The sequence below is a fragment of the Eschscholzia californica genome, unplaced genomic scaffold (assembly GCF_041429995.1).
Source record: "Eschscholzia californica isolate CP2 unplaced genomic scaffold, dmEscCali1.0.p SCAF_4, whole genome shotgun sequence".
NCBI classification, from domain to species: domain Eukaryota; kingdom Viridiplantae; phylum Streptophyta; class Magnoliopsida; order Ranunculales; family Papaveraceae; genus Eschscholzia; species Eschscholzia californica.
In genome coordinates, this window is record NW_028238461.1 from 31,692,912 (window position 1) to 31,709,377 (window position 16,466).

Consider the following 16,466-nt stretch of genomic DNA (forward strand, 5'->3'; position numbering starts at 1 on the left):
TCGCGACCTATTAAAAACATCAGCTTACGTTCAACAAAAAAAACATCAGCTTACACTTTACCGAAGAGAGAGCTCATTTGGACTTATCTTTTTTTTAAACTATATAACAAAACGAGACTTGTTTTTGGTGACTAGGACAAAATAAATGCTAGCTGATTAGGACAAAATAAATAACCCTTTTAAGTAAAATACTTGAGATAATCCGGCCTAAAATGAATTAGGACCCTTCAATCAGATCTACGGTCTTGATCACCCAAACCTCTTCGTCTCTTACCTACGATTTTCTCTTTCTTTGACGTTACGCCCCTCCACTTCCCAGGCAAATTCAGAAAAAGTATTTTATCTCTTCATTTTCCCTTTCTTCGTTATTACTATCCACGAGTTTCAATCCTCTAAATACGTAAGAAAGCTTGTAATCACCTTAGTAAATCAACAGTCCTTTATTTCTCTGAAGGTATAAAAATATCTAATGATGATCCATGTTCTTCTCTCGCCGTTGATTCAATTTTTAGCATAGGAACTGTATTCTTCTTTTCATTTATATTAACATCTACATCTTTACTTGTATCTTATTTATTGAACTCTTTATGTTTTAGGCTGGAGCAATAAAGGTTTATGTATTGGTGTTCGTAAATAAGGTACGACCTTCTAATTTCTCGAAAAATTTCATCAAATTATCATAACATAGAGTTTCCTACATTATTAATTTGATGTTTTTTAGATATATTTAAACATCGATATCTTACCGGCGTTCCTCTATTTTTATTTATGGTAGCATTTTATAAATTTTAGATTCAGAACCATTTCATTATCATTGGTTTTTTGGACAGTGGTATTGATTTAGGGTTTAATGTTCCTAATTTACTAATTTTGTAGTTGAAAGAGGTTGGTAAAACGGGCTTTCAGTTATGTAATCCAATCCATCTCTTTTTTTGTTGTTAATTGGATAAGTACACATTGTCGTGTCTCAGCTTATATAGTTCATGGTGATCACTTGAGTTACTTTCAATTTCTTCAATACTCTGATCTTTAGTAATTGATAAATATAGATAGTAGATCTTGTATCATTATTGAAAGTGATTGATCTGAAACAAAACAAGCCAACAAACTGAAAAACCATACATGTTGAGAAGAAACGACGCACATACAACTACAAGCGCCAAAATTATGTTGAGCTATCTTGTTGGTGGGATTTATCATACTTGTAGAAACTCCATAAAAGATTTTTGTCTTGATTATGCTCGAAAAACTGCTAAAATATTACAAGTTCATGAAGGTATCTTGTTTTTTCTTCTTCGTCGTTTATTTTTATTGTTCAGTGTTCTTAATTTTGAGTTCTCTTTATTAATTAATCACCAGGTTTCAGTGAAGCAGAGCAGTGTTTCATGATCGTGTTTATCTCGGTATGATTTATTCAGATGTTTAAGTGTATGTTAATCAAACATTTTCAATATCGAAACTCAGACATTTCATAATGAAACCAGTCTTGAGCTGCTTCCGTCGCCAAATCTCTCAAAAATTTTATCTTTATTTGCAGGTTATTGTTCATTGGTTAATAAATGAAGATGAAAAAACACATTTTCTTGCATCGTGTGTTGACAAAGGTATTGTCTGCTAAATTTCCTTCTAAGCCATGTTGCGTAATACTCTTATAAGAGGCAATGAGAAACAATATTCTAAAGTCCCTTTATTGTATGATTCGGAAATTGGTATTGCCGACATGCCTCTTTATTTTGAATTTGTGGGTCGGCCAGTGGCGGACCCAGAAATTCTTTCTTGTGGGGGCACATTTAATTATATGAAACAGTAAAAAAACCAATACCATCACAAATGACGAACTCTTACCAAACTTTACCAAACCGAGCTATAAGTGTGAATTGCAAAAAAAAGAAAATATCGTTCAAGCCAATGATCTCTATATGTCATAGCGACACTCATTTAATAAGACTACGGCTAACCGTGAGTTGCTTTGATTACAATCTAGTTACAAATAATTTGTATGAATAATTAAGTTTTTTTAGTCATATGAACAATTAAGTTAATATACAAAAACAAATAAGTACAAGTTATATATTAAAAGAACAAGAAGACCTTTTATTTTGAAAAAAAAAGCCTCATAATCTATATTTTGTAAAGAAATTACGAAAAGAGATGAAGAGAGATGAGAGCGATTTTAAAATAATATTGTTAAAAAATATACATAAAAATGAATTATGACAAGGGCATAAAAGTAATATAAAGACGTAAATAACTCTACCAATTTTGCAAACAAAAAATTTTGATCAAGGAAGAAGAGTTGAATAGAGAATAAAAACTGCCAAATTAAGCTAGCGTCAAAGAAAATTGGGGCAAAAAGAAAATTTCCATAACTTAAAATGGTTGTGGCTGGAGGGTTTCGAACACACAACCTTTGCATCTAACAACTTAACACACCATCAAGCCAACTACTGTTTCATGCTAAAGGTTAACAATTACTCATATTTTACGTGAAATTGACCCTAAGAATTTCGAAATCAAAGACATGTATTACTCGGAATCCGCTCGGGGCCTGGGGGCACGTGACCCCATAGGCCCCAACGTGGGTCCGCCCCTGGGGTCGGCTCTCCTCAGAATAACTAATGTCTCAGTTGCCATCGTTTCTTCCTGTTCCTTTTGGTGCACTTGGGAATAAGAGCGCTTATTTTCCTAAGGTAAGAATCTCTTACGTCAACTGATTTTTGTCTTCATCATCATTATCTTTCTTATTTGTAATAATGAGGTCGACACCTGACGTAAAATCCCATCAAAATGGAAGCTCCAGGTTAACAACCTTTATATTGCAACGCAATTATTGTCTCCTTAATGGCAAAATTTGTGGGTATAAATGGTCCCGAGAATATTCATAGTTGTGGAGAATGTTAACTTCTTCCAATGGGAGTCTCTGGGTTTGGGTTAGTAAGTTCATGGATATGGAATCTCTCTGCACACTCGGGATTTGCCTGCTCATGAGAAAAAGGCAATTCCAACTTAACTACTGTGAGTTAATATTGAATATAGGGTAATGATTATTAGTATATTGTTCTAAATTTTTTGTTTCAACGGGGATGAAATTTTTTTCTCATTCTCTGAATACTTTTAACACACTTTCTATATTGCAGTACAAACTCTCAATTTGATCAGAGTTCTTTTAATTATCATAAACTCGACCACTTGTAATTTTGGGAGGAGTCCAATTTGCTTGTATTCTAATCTTTATTTTTGGAGCTTTAAAGTCGAAATGCTGGGGTAGGTTCGTTTATGGGAAGAGGTTAGTAATTTATTATGTTCGATAACAAAAACCCCATTGTGTAACATGAAGGTAAGTTAATCTTAATTATAGCAGGTCCACCACTTTATAACACTTAAAATGTTCGACGACAACATCCGTGCCAGAGGCACGGGTAATATCTAGTAAATATACATATAATATATACATTTATGTTTCTTTTATTATATATATGCTCATTAGAAATATATGGTCATGTTGTTATTATGGCGCTCTTTAAAAATATTTAACAATGTCCGAGTAAAGTCAAAATATAAGAAAGTGTTATACATTTTTCCACCGGATCTTTGTCTCTTTCGCCACTACTACCATACAACCATTACACCAACGGTTTTTCGCCATATCAATATGTATTAATGTATTATATATTGGAGTATAATATATGTGAATATAATACATAATATATACATATGTATTATCGGGCAAATGGAAAACGTTATTATGCAGAATATGTCGGCCAAATTTCTAAAAATTTGGGCTCGGGCGAGATGGCGGGTAGCGATGAAGGATAATGATGACTTTATCCAGAAGATCATTTAGTCCGGTCAATTTAGGGATCGTAATGCTTAGTTAGAAGCCAACTACGATCTTCAGATTATTTCAATGATTCACGACTAATATTGATCAGATCCTACAACGGGTTACACCAAATAGTGGTGCTTGATCAGAGAGAGTTTACTGGAGGGAACAAGGCAAACGGTTCAATTAGATTAATTTGACAGGTCCGAAAGGCTCGGGTAGGATATAGACAAAGATAGGGAAAACTGAATACGAAAGGAAGGATTAGATCAAGAGAGAGGGTCTGACCATGTTATGGCCGACAATACGCTATAGGCGGCCAGACCCAACCCACTAAAGGGGCTGCCTGGCCGGCCACTTGAAGGAGTCCTAGGTGGCACAGAACTCCCATCTGGGAATCCTGCTCAGATTGGGACTTTGAGTTTTATCTTTTCTGTGGTACTTATTGAATCCCATTCTGACCCTAGGGTCTTTATATAAGGGTCAAAGTAGAACAGAAAAGGTGTGGGTTTAATCGAAATTTTAAAGAAAAAGCTCCCAACCAATCTATTGAGTCAAAGAAGAAGAGTTCTTCATCTCAACTCTGAATAAGCTCCTAACTGACTCTTAAGGCTGGATATCAACTCACTTGCTTGGGGGTCTCAAGTAGAGGAGATGGAATTTGGAGTTCTCATATTCGGGATAAAGACATCGTATTTAGTTCAAAGAAAAACGACTCAGGTAAAATCTCTATCCTATTCTAGTTCATCTTTAGTTTTTGCATGTGAGCCTAGTAGAGTGTTAGATGTACTAGACATCTAAGATTCCGCTTAAAACACTAGTTGACTACGAAACCCAATAGTGGCGTCAGCGCCTCTTAAACATCCTAACTTAAACTAGACGGACTAAATTCTGACTCGTTTAGTTAGATTAATAAGTTCGAATAGATTTTCAAACATCAATTTGGCTAGTTTTGAAAAAGATTTATGATTAATCAAATTGATCTGAAAGAGTTTTTATATATTAGACTTTAGATTTTAGGTTTTTGAAGAGTGTTTTCAAGGGAGGATCGAAAGTTCTATACAATTTGGGAAAAGTTTTCAGAATTTGGATTTCGGATTTTGAATCATTAATCTAGTAGGTGGAACAACAATTTATCTTTTTAGAAAGCTTCTTGTCATGCCACGTGACCGGGCCAGACGCGCGCGGCTCGGAGCAAATCTGAGTTCATGACGGGCTTGGAGTCTGAGACACCCTACGAGGTCGTCCTCGACCAGACGCGTCTAGGACGTATCTGGGCCAGAGGACAATGTCCCAGCCTAGTTCAGGGATGCTTCTCGGCCTATAGGGCCAGAACATGTTCGGGCCCATACCAAGATGCACTTGGCATGACCCAGAACGTGTTGGCCCTAGGCCAAGGCATGCTCGATCCATGCCAAAGCATGCTCGATTCATGCCAAAGCATGCTCGATCCATGCCAAAGCATGTCTTGGCCTTGCCCGAGACCAAGTCAAGGGTTTAGGCCGAGAGTGGCTCAGGCCTTGACCAAGGCTTGTCCCACGCCATTTCGAGATTAGTTTCGGATTGCAGACTGAGATTTTCGGGTCTCGACTCGAGTGAGAGTTTTTCCTCTTTTTCTCCCGGTTCCACATATATAATTTTTTCGAAATTGAGTCGAACCATATGTAGGAAATGATGATACAAACAATGATCATCATTTCACTAAGATCAGTGAGTCAAGAGAAGACCAAAAACCTATGATCAACCCACGTCACGTTAGGAAGGAAGGTCGAATCTGAAGGAGGTCTGTCACTCAAGCTCGAAAATGGGGGTCTGCATGATTTTCCTAGACGCCTAAGTCTTGTCCTGGCTCAAATACGACCAGGTCTTCCCTGGGATTCGCGAGAAGGCCAAGGGGATCATGTAAGCAACGCCGATACCTTAAGTCCATATGGGAAGGTAGAAGTGTACCAAAGGCTTAGTGATGTGATGTGAAAACATCACATTTAGGTCACTTAACTTCGATGAGTTTGTCCATTTTGTGTTTGAATTCTAATAAGCTATGTCTATATTCATGACAAGACATAGAGTTATCTAAGGAAATGAGCTAAGGAGACCTAAGAGAGAAAAGTACATCAAGGGTATTCTAGTCATTTTGCATTTAAGAGGTTCAAAATATAGTTTATAAAAACCTATTGAGTCCTGGGAGCATGATGATCACTTTTGCGAAGAACAGAGATGAAAAGTGAAGGAGATGTCCTTCAACCAAAGATGCAATGTGAGCAATTTGTCGGATAGGACAATTGATGAAGAAGATCATCAAGTCCGGACGATTTAGGGGTCGTAGTGTTTAGCTAGAACCAACTACGATCGTCGAATTACGAAGTAATTCGCGGCTAAATTCGACCAGATTCTACATCGAGTTACACAAAAGAATGTTTATTTGATCGGATGATATGACTAGTTGGATGAGACATATAATCATGGGAGAGTCTCATAAACATGTCTTATAGGCCTAAGAGAAGTTTAGGCAAAGATAACACAAAAGGCCCGAAAGAAGGGATTTTGGGCAGGGGGAAAAAGTGAAGTTTTTGGGCCCGGATTGGGGCCGGTTAGATCTGCCCAATTGGGCATGGTTTGGGCGGCCACATCTTAGGGGAATAGTTTCTATTTTCGACTATTTCGTTAATCTTATTCAAAAAGACTTTTTGGGAAATCTAATTAGGGTGGGACTCTAACTTAGGATTCTTTATAATGTATCTCGGGGATTTGAATAAGGTGTGGAATTTCTCAAGAAGCTTTCTTAATCTACAACATCAAGTAGAGAGAGAAAGTGAGCTAATTCCCAAGCTATCTAACTAGTCAAAAGAAAGAAGGTGTTCTTCTAATCAAACCACCAGTGGAGTTCTAGCTAGGTACAAGGTGGGAGATAAAATTGATCATTCGGGTGTCTTGAGTAGAGGAGCAACACTTGGATCTCTTGGTCTTCACATTCCATTGGAAAAGTTCGAGGGAAAATTTAGCGATTAAGGTAATCTCTAACTCTTAGTTAATTATTAGCTTATGCATGATGATCTTGGGACCTACTAGTGTTAGACATGAGATATCTGAAATTCCTCTTAAAACACTAGAAGACACCACAACCCAACAGTGGTATCAGAGCCGCTTGCACATAGCTAATTTTTGCTAAGTTTCGGACTAATCCATGATTGATTAGATAGATAGTTATGCCTAAAAGTCTTTTAGGCTTCAATTTGATGATTTTGAATGTGAAATTGATTTCAAAGTTGATGATTGAAAAGAGTTTCAAAAGATTCGATTATGATTGATTTCGGTACTGAAAAAAAGTGTTTTCAAAAGAATTGTTCTTCATTGATTTTTAGAAATCGTTCAAAACAAATTTTGGGTGTTTTTAAAAGTTACTAAAAGTGTGGATAGCAACTTTGGAAGCAAAATAAAAAGAAGGAGATTTAGAAGTTTCTAAAATCTGGTCGGATGCATCCCGGCCAGACGCGTCTCGGTCAGGAATACCGAGACCATCTCGGGCTGGGATCGAGAAGGAAGCATCCTTCGATGCTAAGGGCGCTTCTGGGACGCACCCCAAAGCAATCAAGCACGTCTCGGACCAGAAGTCCAAGACGGATGCATCTTGAGTTCAGGACGCGTCTAGGACGCGTTCAGGGAACCCGAGTGCATCTCGGTTAAGTCTGAGATGGCCTAGGTGCTTCGACTAGAGGCCATAGGCATCTAGGATGCGTTTATGACGGCCTAGGGAGTCTCGGACTTGGTCCGAGACATCCCAAAGGCTCGACCTTAGGCCAGACTCGTCCTATGCCTAGGCCGAGACAGAGATGCGTTTAGACGTGTCTGGTCTTGGCCAGAACATGCTGGGCACGACCCAAAGCTCTCGGGCTTGAGCCGAACCGAGCATGGGACGGACCTATGCACCACTAGAGTCTCTTTTTGGCCGGACCAACATGTTGGGCCTTGACCTATGGATGTCTCGGGCTATTCCAAATTTGACTTAGGTCCATGGGCCGATGTTTTACGGGTCTTGACCCGAGTGGGAGTTTTTCTGACGAAAGTCTAAACTATTCTCCCGGTCCCACCCAAATATTACCGAAATTGTTTTGGGTCACCCGAAGGCCCGAAACGGGTTTTTCTTAAAATTGATTTTGGAAATCATTAGGAGTCAAACCATATAATTCTAAAATTGATCCGGGTTCTTCAAAAGCCCAAACGGAGTTTTTCTTGAACTTGATTTTAGAAATTATAATAGATAAAACCGGAACGCACCATTAGTCGAATTCTTCGAATTTAGACTTAAGGTCCGTAATGTGACATATAGATGTCGACAAAAGTATCTCCCAGATGATCATGCATATATAATTGTTAGCCTTGAATATTATATTAATGCATGTGATGTGAATGCGGGAACTAGTATGGTCATAGAAAGTTATTTCTTTCATTCTTGTTTTAAAGCACGGATGGGTGCGATTTGTAATAATTTTAATTTCAAGTTTACACGATCTGCGTATCGTTAGAGTCTTGTAATTAGAGTTTAGGGTCAACAAGTCCATTGAAGAAGCTCAAGGATGGAGATCTTAATTCGAGTGGGAGAAATCAATAGAGGTTCAAAGATGTCGATTTTGGCGAACCAAAAGGCGAAACAAAAGGCGAAATGCTAAGAAGATTAGACCTTTTAGGACTAGGGGTCATACTAGGATCCATGTCTGCTTGATTTATTTTCTCGCGCGCATTTACTCATTTATTTATGCTTTATGTCGTGGATGTTAGTTAGGTCAAATAGTTTACTATAACGCATACCAGACTAAACGTAAAAGTCCCTAAAAGTAATTTTGAGAAAAATGCCTACCCAGACTAAGACATCCTTTGAGCCCTTGTTCGTGATGGTGGGTCTGCCTCAATAGGGTGTCATCTCTACCTTGGGACAATGCGGGTAGACTTATGGCAGAGGTCTACGCGTCAAAATAGTTTTTCTCAACGAGATCAACAAAAGAGTTCTGGATACTCGAGGCAAAAGGATAGATCAGTGAAGTAGTTCTCTCACCTAGGACGACGGGGTTAAGGGCAGGGCCCTAGTCCGCTTACTTCGAAGAACTTGGATCTTGGAATTGCGTTATTCATCAAGGATGATTTTATATTGAATAATGTGGGAAAACTGAATTTTTCCGAAAAACAATAACGAGTTTTAAAACTTTGCAATTCTTTCGTGTAGTTTTAATATGACGCAAGATAACGAGTTCAACATTGAATCACACCTAAGGGAGGTGTTGAACAACTCTATTCATGAAGGAAGGAATCGACAGATACTTCAAATATTGGATAACGGGTTTGAAAACAAGTTGGATGTCTCAGACTATTCAATTTCAAAATTGGATTCTATCTCGACTACTGAAAAGGTGAAGCATCAAAAGGACAATCAAAAGATGGCAGATCCAGAATCGATAACTTCTTGGATGCAGGCAGCCATGGAGGCAACTCTTCTTGTGAAACCCTCTGACATGGAAGGTCACACCATTAGCCGACAACCTGTGGAGTCAATCCGAAGGATGCCGAGAATGAAAAGGTATGAAACCACCAAGAAATTAGTGAGACTGCACCTCGAGGAAGGAAACCCAGTAGGCCCTCATGTTCGACAAATGATTGAACTCATTGCGAAACTAGAAGAGCTAGATTATCCGATTAGCCTAGAAGCGGCTAACGATATCATCCTTTGTTCACTTCATAAAGGGTTTGATCTATTCTGGATGAACTACGGCATGAATGGAAGGAATATGCCCTAAGAGGAGCTTGATGCAATGCTTAAGGGAGCCGAGCAATTTATAGCAAGGTGAAACCAAAGAATGAGATTCTTGTGGTTTAAGAGAACAAAAGGCAGAAGACGAAACCTGCGTTCAAAGGAAAAGGCAAGAATGTTAAATCTAAGAACAAAGGTTCCCTTTCTGATGCTAGATGTTTCTACCAAACAACAAGTCCAAAGAATGAGATTCTTGTGGTTTAGACCAAACAGCAAAAGGACTAAAAATCCATCTTTTGTTAAGATTGGACCCTAAACCCTTTTTGAAGATTTTTTTTGTCTATATACCCACGGACCCCTTTTACAATTCACCTACTACTATTTAGTTATGCCCGTCCTATTAGATAACCTATTACCTGGAGAGAGAAGAGAGGGAGAGAATGGGAGCAGTGACGACTGCAGTTATCGCCATTGCAGGACTGGCTCTGGGATGGATAACGATCGAGATCGCCTGCAAGCCGTGTCTAGAGAAAGGAAGGGGATCTATTGATCGCTCCTGGACCCTAATTACGATCCTGATGATGATGATGATACTTCTTCCTCCATCAGGGAGCCCCTCAATCCACCTGCTTCCTCCATCACAACTGACGCTGTTGCTGTTGTTTCTTCTGTCGTATCCTCCACAGGAAAGATCGTCTGATCACTAACAATTTTGGGGTATAAGTATATGTTCACTCCAACAACTATTTTCTTCTTATGTTTATTTCTTCTTTTGTTGTGATATTTTCTAATGTTCTTATAAATCTGATTCCTGTCGAGAGAAATACATAATTCAAGTAGTCTCTATGTGTAACTTGTAATTGGATTTGAAATTTATTATTTTTGTCATTATCTGATCATCATTTCCTGCATTCTGTTGCCCACATGGAGTATATAAACTAAAGATACCCGTGATACAATAAATTGATTATAAATTGATGTTCATTTATTTCGATTATCGTTTTGATCGTATTTTCATGTGTCTTGTCAAGCACTTCGCATAGTTAATAGACGAAACGAAGTATTCGATATCGATCGTAGTATAAGTCATAATTTCATGTGTCTTGTCATGCACTTCACATAGTTAGGCGACTAGACAACACTTTCGTTGACTCGGGATAAACCGATTTAGACGTTTGTTTGACTAAGTATGATCTCCGGATATACGTAGTACTTAGAGACATCTACTTTAGGAGTCGAACATCGATTATACTTTGAAATATTAGATCGGACTACATATAGTCGTAGGTTTAGACTTTAGACGTTTGTTTGACTAAGTATGATCTCCGGATATACGTAGTACTTAGAGACACCTCGCTCACATATTTGTCTCCCGACTCCTGTTGCCTCCCGACTCTTGTTCCTCCTACACTTCTCTCGAATCTCTCTCGCCCGTTTACATATTTTGTTTAGTAGGTTTTTTTTGTTTTTTTTGTTTCTTATTCAATATCATAACCCCCAATTTATCCTTGTTTCTCTCCTCTTTAGTCTAAGTTAGCTTTTAATATCTAGACCGAGGGATATAACCCTTCGATATCCAAAGTACCTTCCTATCCTTGGATCGATCCCGGCTTTGCCAGATTACTACTTGATACCTCCGCTTGGGTGTGCAACCTTTTCGGTGCATCAAGTTTTTGGCGCCGCTGCCGAGGATAGGTTTAGTAGTTAGGATATCGTTTGGTTGTTTTAGTGTTATTTGCTTCTTAGAAGTTTTTTGTTTTATTTATTTTGTAGTTTCTTATCTTTTTATCTTTTTAGGCACCGTTTCAGAAAAAGAGCCAAAAGAGACATAAAAGCGAAGGAAAAAGAAGAATGACTTTATGCTAACTCTTTCCAACACTAGTCGACCATCTACAAGTCATCAGGACTACTCAAACTTATATATGAACGGTCCGACTAGTGATAGGAATAGGCGAGTTGAACCTAACCGACCTCGGATGACCATGGGTGAATACCGTCAAATGCATGGAGTCGGTCAGACAAGTCATAGATATGGTCGTAGGGATTATGAACATGAGGGTAATCAACCCCGTAAGAGTCTTCGAGACTATCGACAAGAATTTGGGATGACAACACCTTCATGTATGGATTTGTCATTTGATGATAACCGTAGTTCTATTAGTATTGATCGATCACGTTGAAGTCTTCGTGACTATCGACATGCATATATGAACGGTTCATTTAGTGATGACAATTCCCGACTCGATGATTCCACTCAAAGAGTCGAGTCTAGGTATCTACATGAAGGTAGTGAAGAAAGGACCATGGAGACCATTAGCCCGGTTTTTGTTATTTGTGCGAGCTTAAACCATTTGATCGAGTATTGTCCCATGATCCGTGTTCCGCGAGAGTCTTCGTCTAGCTATACTCATGTGCCTTATTACGAGGAGATGTTTGAAGTTACTCTCCGAGCATTTTTAGAGTACCAAACTAGATTCAATCGAGATATAAAAGATATCACGGAACGGATTCTCAATATTGTTGATAGAATTGAGTCGGAGCCTATCATCAACGAGGAAGGGGTTTGCGCACCCCCAAACTCAAGAGTATACTATGGATGATGGTGAGGGTAATACACCTAACTCTAGTCTTAAGTTAAATGTTGAAGAAGCTCTTGATAGACCCTTTGAGCAGGAACTGACCGATGACCCTTATTGCTCACTCCCTCGACCATTGTCATCTCATCATGCATCGACTACATTAGATTTTGATGTTCAGGATGATAGCTCTACGAGCAACCTTGGGAATCACACAATGTTGAACTTTCCAATCTTTAGCTCTTGTGATTATTTTGATGGGTTATGTAGAATGGAAGGTGTTATGCCTAACTTTGAGGCTCCTGATGCCTTTAAGGACGTCGATGACATAATAGTTAGAGACATAATGGATAGTTTATCGGACCATTTATCTAAGGAAATTACGGACCTTGACTTGGTCCCCGAGCCTATTCCCTTATCCTTAGAGACTAGTTCGACCTTCCACATGATCTCAGACTCGGTTGTTGACCCCTTCTGGGACACTTCAGACGTCTCTCCTACCATGTCTAGGGACTTAGTGGATGTTTTATCCACTAAGCTCGAGGATGACTTTTTGCCTTCGATTGACCTCTTAGACCTTCACTTATATGTCAATCCTTTTGACGACTTCTTAGTCGTCGCCCCTAGCATTCATGTTAACTTAGTGGGACGTGCATCCACTAAGTTTGGGGATGGCCTCTTTTCGGTTTCCGTCTCACGTGTACTTCTTTGGTTTAATATTCTTGTGAGACGATTACCATTTGTATATAGTTTTCTTTGGGTTGACCCCCAAATCTTCCGTCTTTTGTTGTATGATCGTTAGCCGATTAAGTTGGGCCATGATGTTTGTTGGTAACATCTCTGGAAACCCTCCAAGAGACATAACTCGTGCTCTTGTGTGAAAACAAGATAATCAAAGGCTAATTGCATAGCTCAATGCAATCGTGTATACCCGCGTTAGTGGTAAACTTTATATGGTCATGTCTTTTATGTGCTTCATTCTCATTATGTTTTGGATATTTTAGGAGCATTTCTTTTATGTTTTACTTCTAACGCGTGGTTTGTTCCAAGTTTGGGGATGGCGCGAGCTTGACATCAACTTAGAACCTCTTTATACATGAGCCTTGGTAGTATCATCTTTTATCTCCTTCGGTTTATGGTAATATCTCTTCACTCTTCTCTTTAAATTGATGTGCCTCTTTATCTTTTGGTGAGTGTATGCTTAGAACATTGAGGACAATGTTAGTTTTAAGTTTGGGGATGCAGGATATGACCATAACCAATGCATTACCATGGGTTTCAAAGACAAAAGGGTTCAAATTAGCCAAAATTTGAAAAATTCTTGAGCATTTTGAGTAGATATGCATGTGATTGTAGTGATAGTTTTAAGAATGTTGATGCATATGTGTCGAGTTGATGAGTTTTGTGATTGCTAATGATCTTTGCATGAAATTCGAGTCTTTTGGTGTTTGTGGTGTGCCATGTAAGTAGCATCTTAGTGAAGAAGAAACATCTCTAAGAGACCTAGAGTAGTCATTAGTGGAGATTTAACCCATGTGAGAGCTCAAAGCCTAAATTGCTCTTCGAGTGTACTCTTCCGCGCTAACTCCGAGTAGAATGAAGAGTTACTCAACCTCGTAACTATTAAAAGAGCTCATTTGATCTCGTGTGCTCAACTTTCTTAGCCACTAGGAGTGACATTAGGATAGCGAATTAACCTTTCCCTTGTAGTCCATGAAACCCAATAAGAGTGTCAACTAGAGGAAGGCGGATACTCCATCACCATCTTTCATCTTATATCCCGAGAATGAAGACATGAGAAGAAAGAATGAAGAATGTCAAAAGCAAGTATGAAAAAAAAGGTTGATTGCAAGAATATAGTATCGTGCGAGTTGTTTTGTTTTTTGTGATGTGATATGAAAAAAAAAGTGAAATGAAAAAAAAATGAAAAAGTGATGTGAAAAAAAAAATAGAAAAGAGAAAAAGAAAGTAAGAATGAAATAAAGTGGTTTATGTGTATGTTTGAGCATGTGTTAGCTCTTTTGTGTGAGTGACGTGATTGTATATATATGTGTTTGTGTGTATGTTCATGAATAAGTATTCGAGCAAGAAACAAATGTGAAGATGCTTGAGAGGTTTTATCATATTGAAGAAGTCGACATTCTCGGGAATCCACCATCATTATTCCATATTTTGTATCTGCTTACCTTTAGAAGGCAGTCTTATATGATAGAATGGGTGAGAAGGGCGAGTGAGCTTCTCCACTCTATTTAGTGGCTAATTCCTTTTCGAAGATCATTCGTTCCAAAATGTTGTCCTCACCCATTTTTATGTGTTGAGTCCATGTTAGTGGTCACACTCACACATACGAGCGAACCATTCTTGAGAGATTTCATCTTTGGAGTGTATGTCCATGAGGCCAAAGTCGATGCGAAATGTACTAAACTAGGAATCAAGGTTTTGTGGCTTCGGAACATAGATGTGCTGATTATGGTATGATACTTAAATTTTAGGGTAAGATCATTAGTGGAGAGGTCTTTAGCTTTCACATGAACTTATTTACTTGATTCATTATGTCTTGGCATGCTTAAACCCTTTACTATATGAATCATGCTTATTTATGATTTGGATGTTGGACCCTTGTGTCTCATGAGACTCGATGTTTGTCGGTGTCATCTATGGAAACCCTCACGAGACAACATTTGCAAATCAAGATTGCAATTTACATTTTGCAAATCCAGTTTGTAGTTTATATTTTACAACCGCAGTTTGTAATTTACATTTGCAAACCCAATTTGTAAGAATTGCAAACCCAATGTGAAAGAATTGAAACTCAGTTCGCAGAAAAACGAAAAAAAACGCCTTTTTTTGTTTCTATTTTTCTATTGAAAAGGGGTATTAAATGTAGATCTTGTTAGAAAGCTAACGTGTTTGACCTAGATAATAATTAGTTAACGGAGCCTCTATAGGCGCCTCTCAAAAATGACAAAAAATATTTTGAAACTTTATATGTTTTTTACCTAGATAATAATTACGAAATGTTTTATGTTTTTCTACTCATTTTCAATAATATATTGACGTACTATTTAGTTAAGGGAGCCTCTATAGGCTCCTCTAAAAAATGTTATAGGAGCCTCCCTCAAGTGTTTGACAGTAGTTAAACACCGACACACAAGCCGCCCCCCCAACTTGGATTGACCAGTCTGAGACCCAAAGAATCGACTCGGACTGGGCAAGTCCGAGAGAAGTCGGACTATCTAGTACGATAGGTCTCGGACTGGGCATTCCAACACCACTACTTCCTTAGCTCTCTAAGTAGGGTTCACATTTTTGGGTTTGTGAAGATTCCTGATTGTCTATTTTTGAAATCAAACAGGTTTGAAATCAATTTGAACTTGGTGTTGATAACATTGAAATTGAAGAGAGATTTGATTTGAGTTAGAACATAGTTGGCCTAGTTAGTTTAGGTTATAAATCTGATTGTCGATCCTCGTAGATCTACGAATATTCCTTTGAGGTATTTGATTATACGTTCTGAATTTTTAGATTTCATTACTTCCATTCGATTTTTCTTCATATAAACACCATCACCATAAATATCAGCTTGGATTTTTCTCTCTCGCACACATAAGCTCAACCGTAACTCTAAGAACCAAAAGTTCTCTTCGTCAATGATTATTACTTTGTTAACCAAACTAGATTTCAAAAGAGTTCATTTTCCATGTATGGAGGATCAAGATCTTTCAAGGAGAGAAAGTAGAAAGAGAATGAAGCAGTAACAAAGAAGAAGAAGAGTTCTACAAAAAAAAAAAAAAAGAAGAGGGACGCTTGGGAGGCGCATGTAAGGCTGGGAATTTGACCCGAGAGCCCGAAACCCGGCCCGGAACGTCCGAGTCCGAAGAAGAAAAAACCCGCCCGAAGCCCGAGACGGGTAGTGCCCGCCGGCCCGCCTCTAGATAATGGACGGGCTTGGGCTCCATCCAAAAAACCCCCACCCGAACTATAAACCCGATCACTAAGCCCAGCCCGTATAACCCGGCTAATATAAGTCGTCAGATTCTAAGAGTAACACTCAGCTGTTGGATTAAGTTTAGGTTAGGGTTTTATATAAAAGCCTCATATTGTTCCCCCCCCCCCCCCCTCATTTTCTTTGCCGATATAGGGAGAGAGAGAAAGAGAGAGAGAGAGAGATAAAGAGAGAGAGTGAGTGAACTGAGTTCGGTGAAACTAAGAGATGAGATCCAAGACTGTTGCAACGACGCAGAGATGAAATCGAAAACTAAGAAGAGAAGATCGAAGAACAAATCATATTCTGTAAAAAAAATTATTTCTCGAAGTAGATGTAAAG

The 16,466-nt window shown here is 38.5% G+C and overlaps 1 protein-coding gene and 1 long non-coding RNA gene across 2 annotated transcripts in view; both read left to right on the forward strand.

Annotated features, from left to right (window-relative positions):
• Positions 1 to 16,466, forward strand: part of LOC147544142 (uncharacterized) — a 100,824-nt gene that overhangs the window by 77,378 nt on the left and 6,980 nt on the right. The window lies entirely within an intron of this gene.
• LOC147544144 (uncharacterized) lies at positions 329 to 3,746 on the forward strand. The gene is made up of 4 exons (XR_015223713.1): positions 329 to 454; positions 597 to 638; positions 1,360 to 1,403; positions 1,538 to 3,746. It is a non-coding gene; the product is annotated as an uncharacterized LOC147544144 (long non-coding RNA).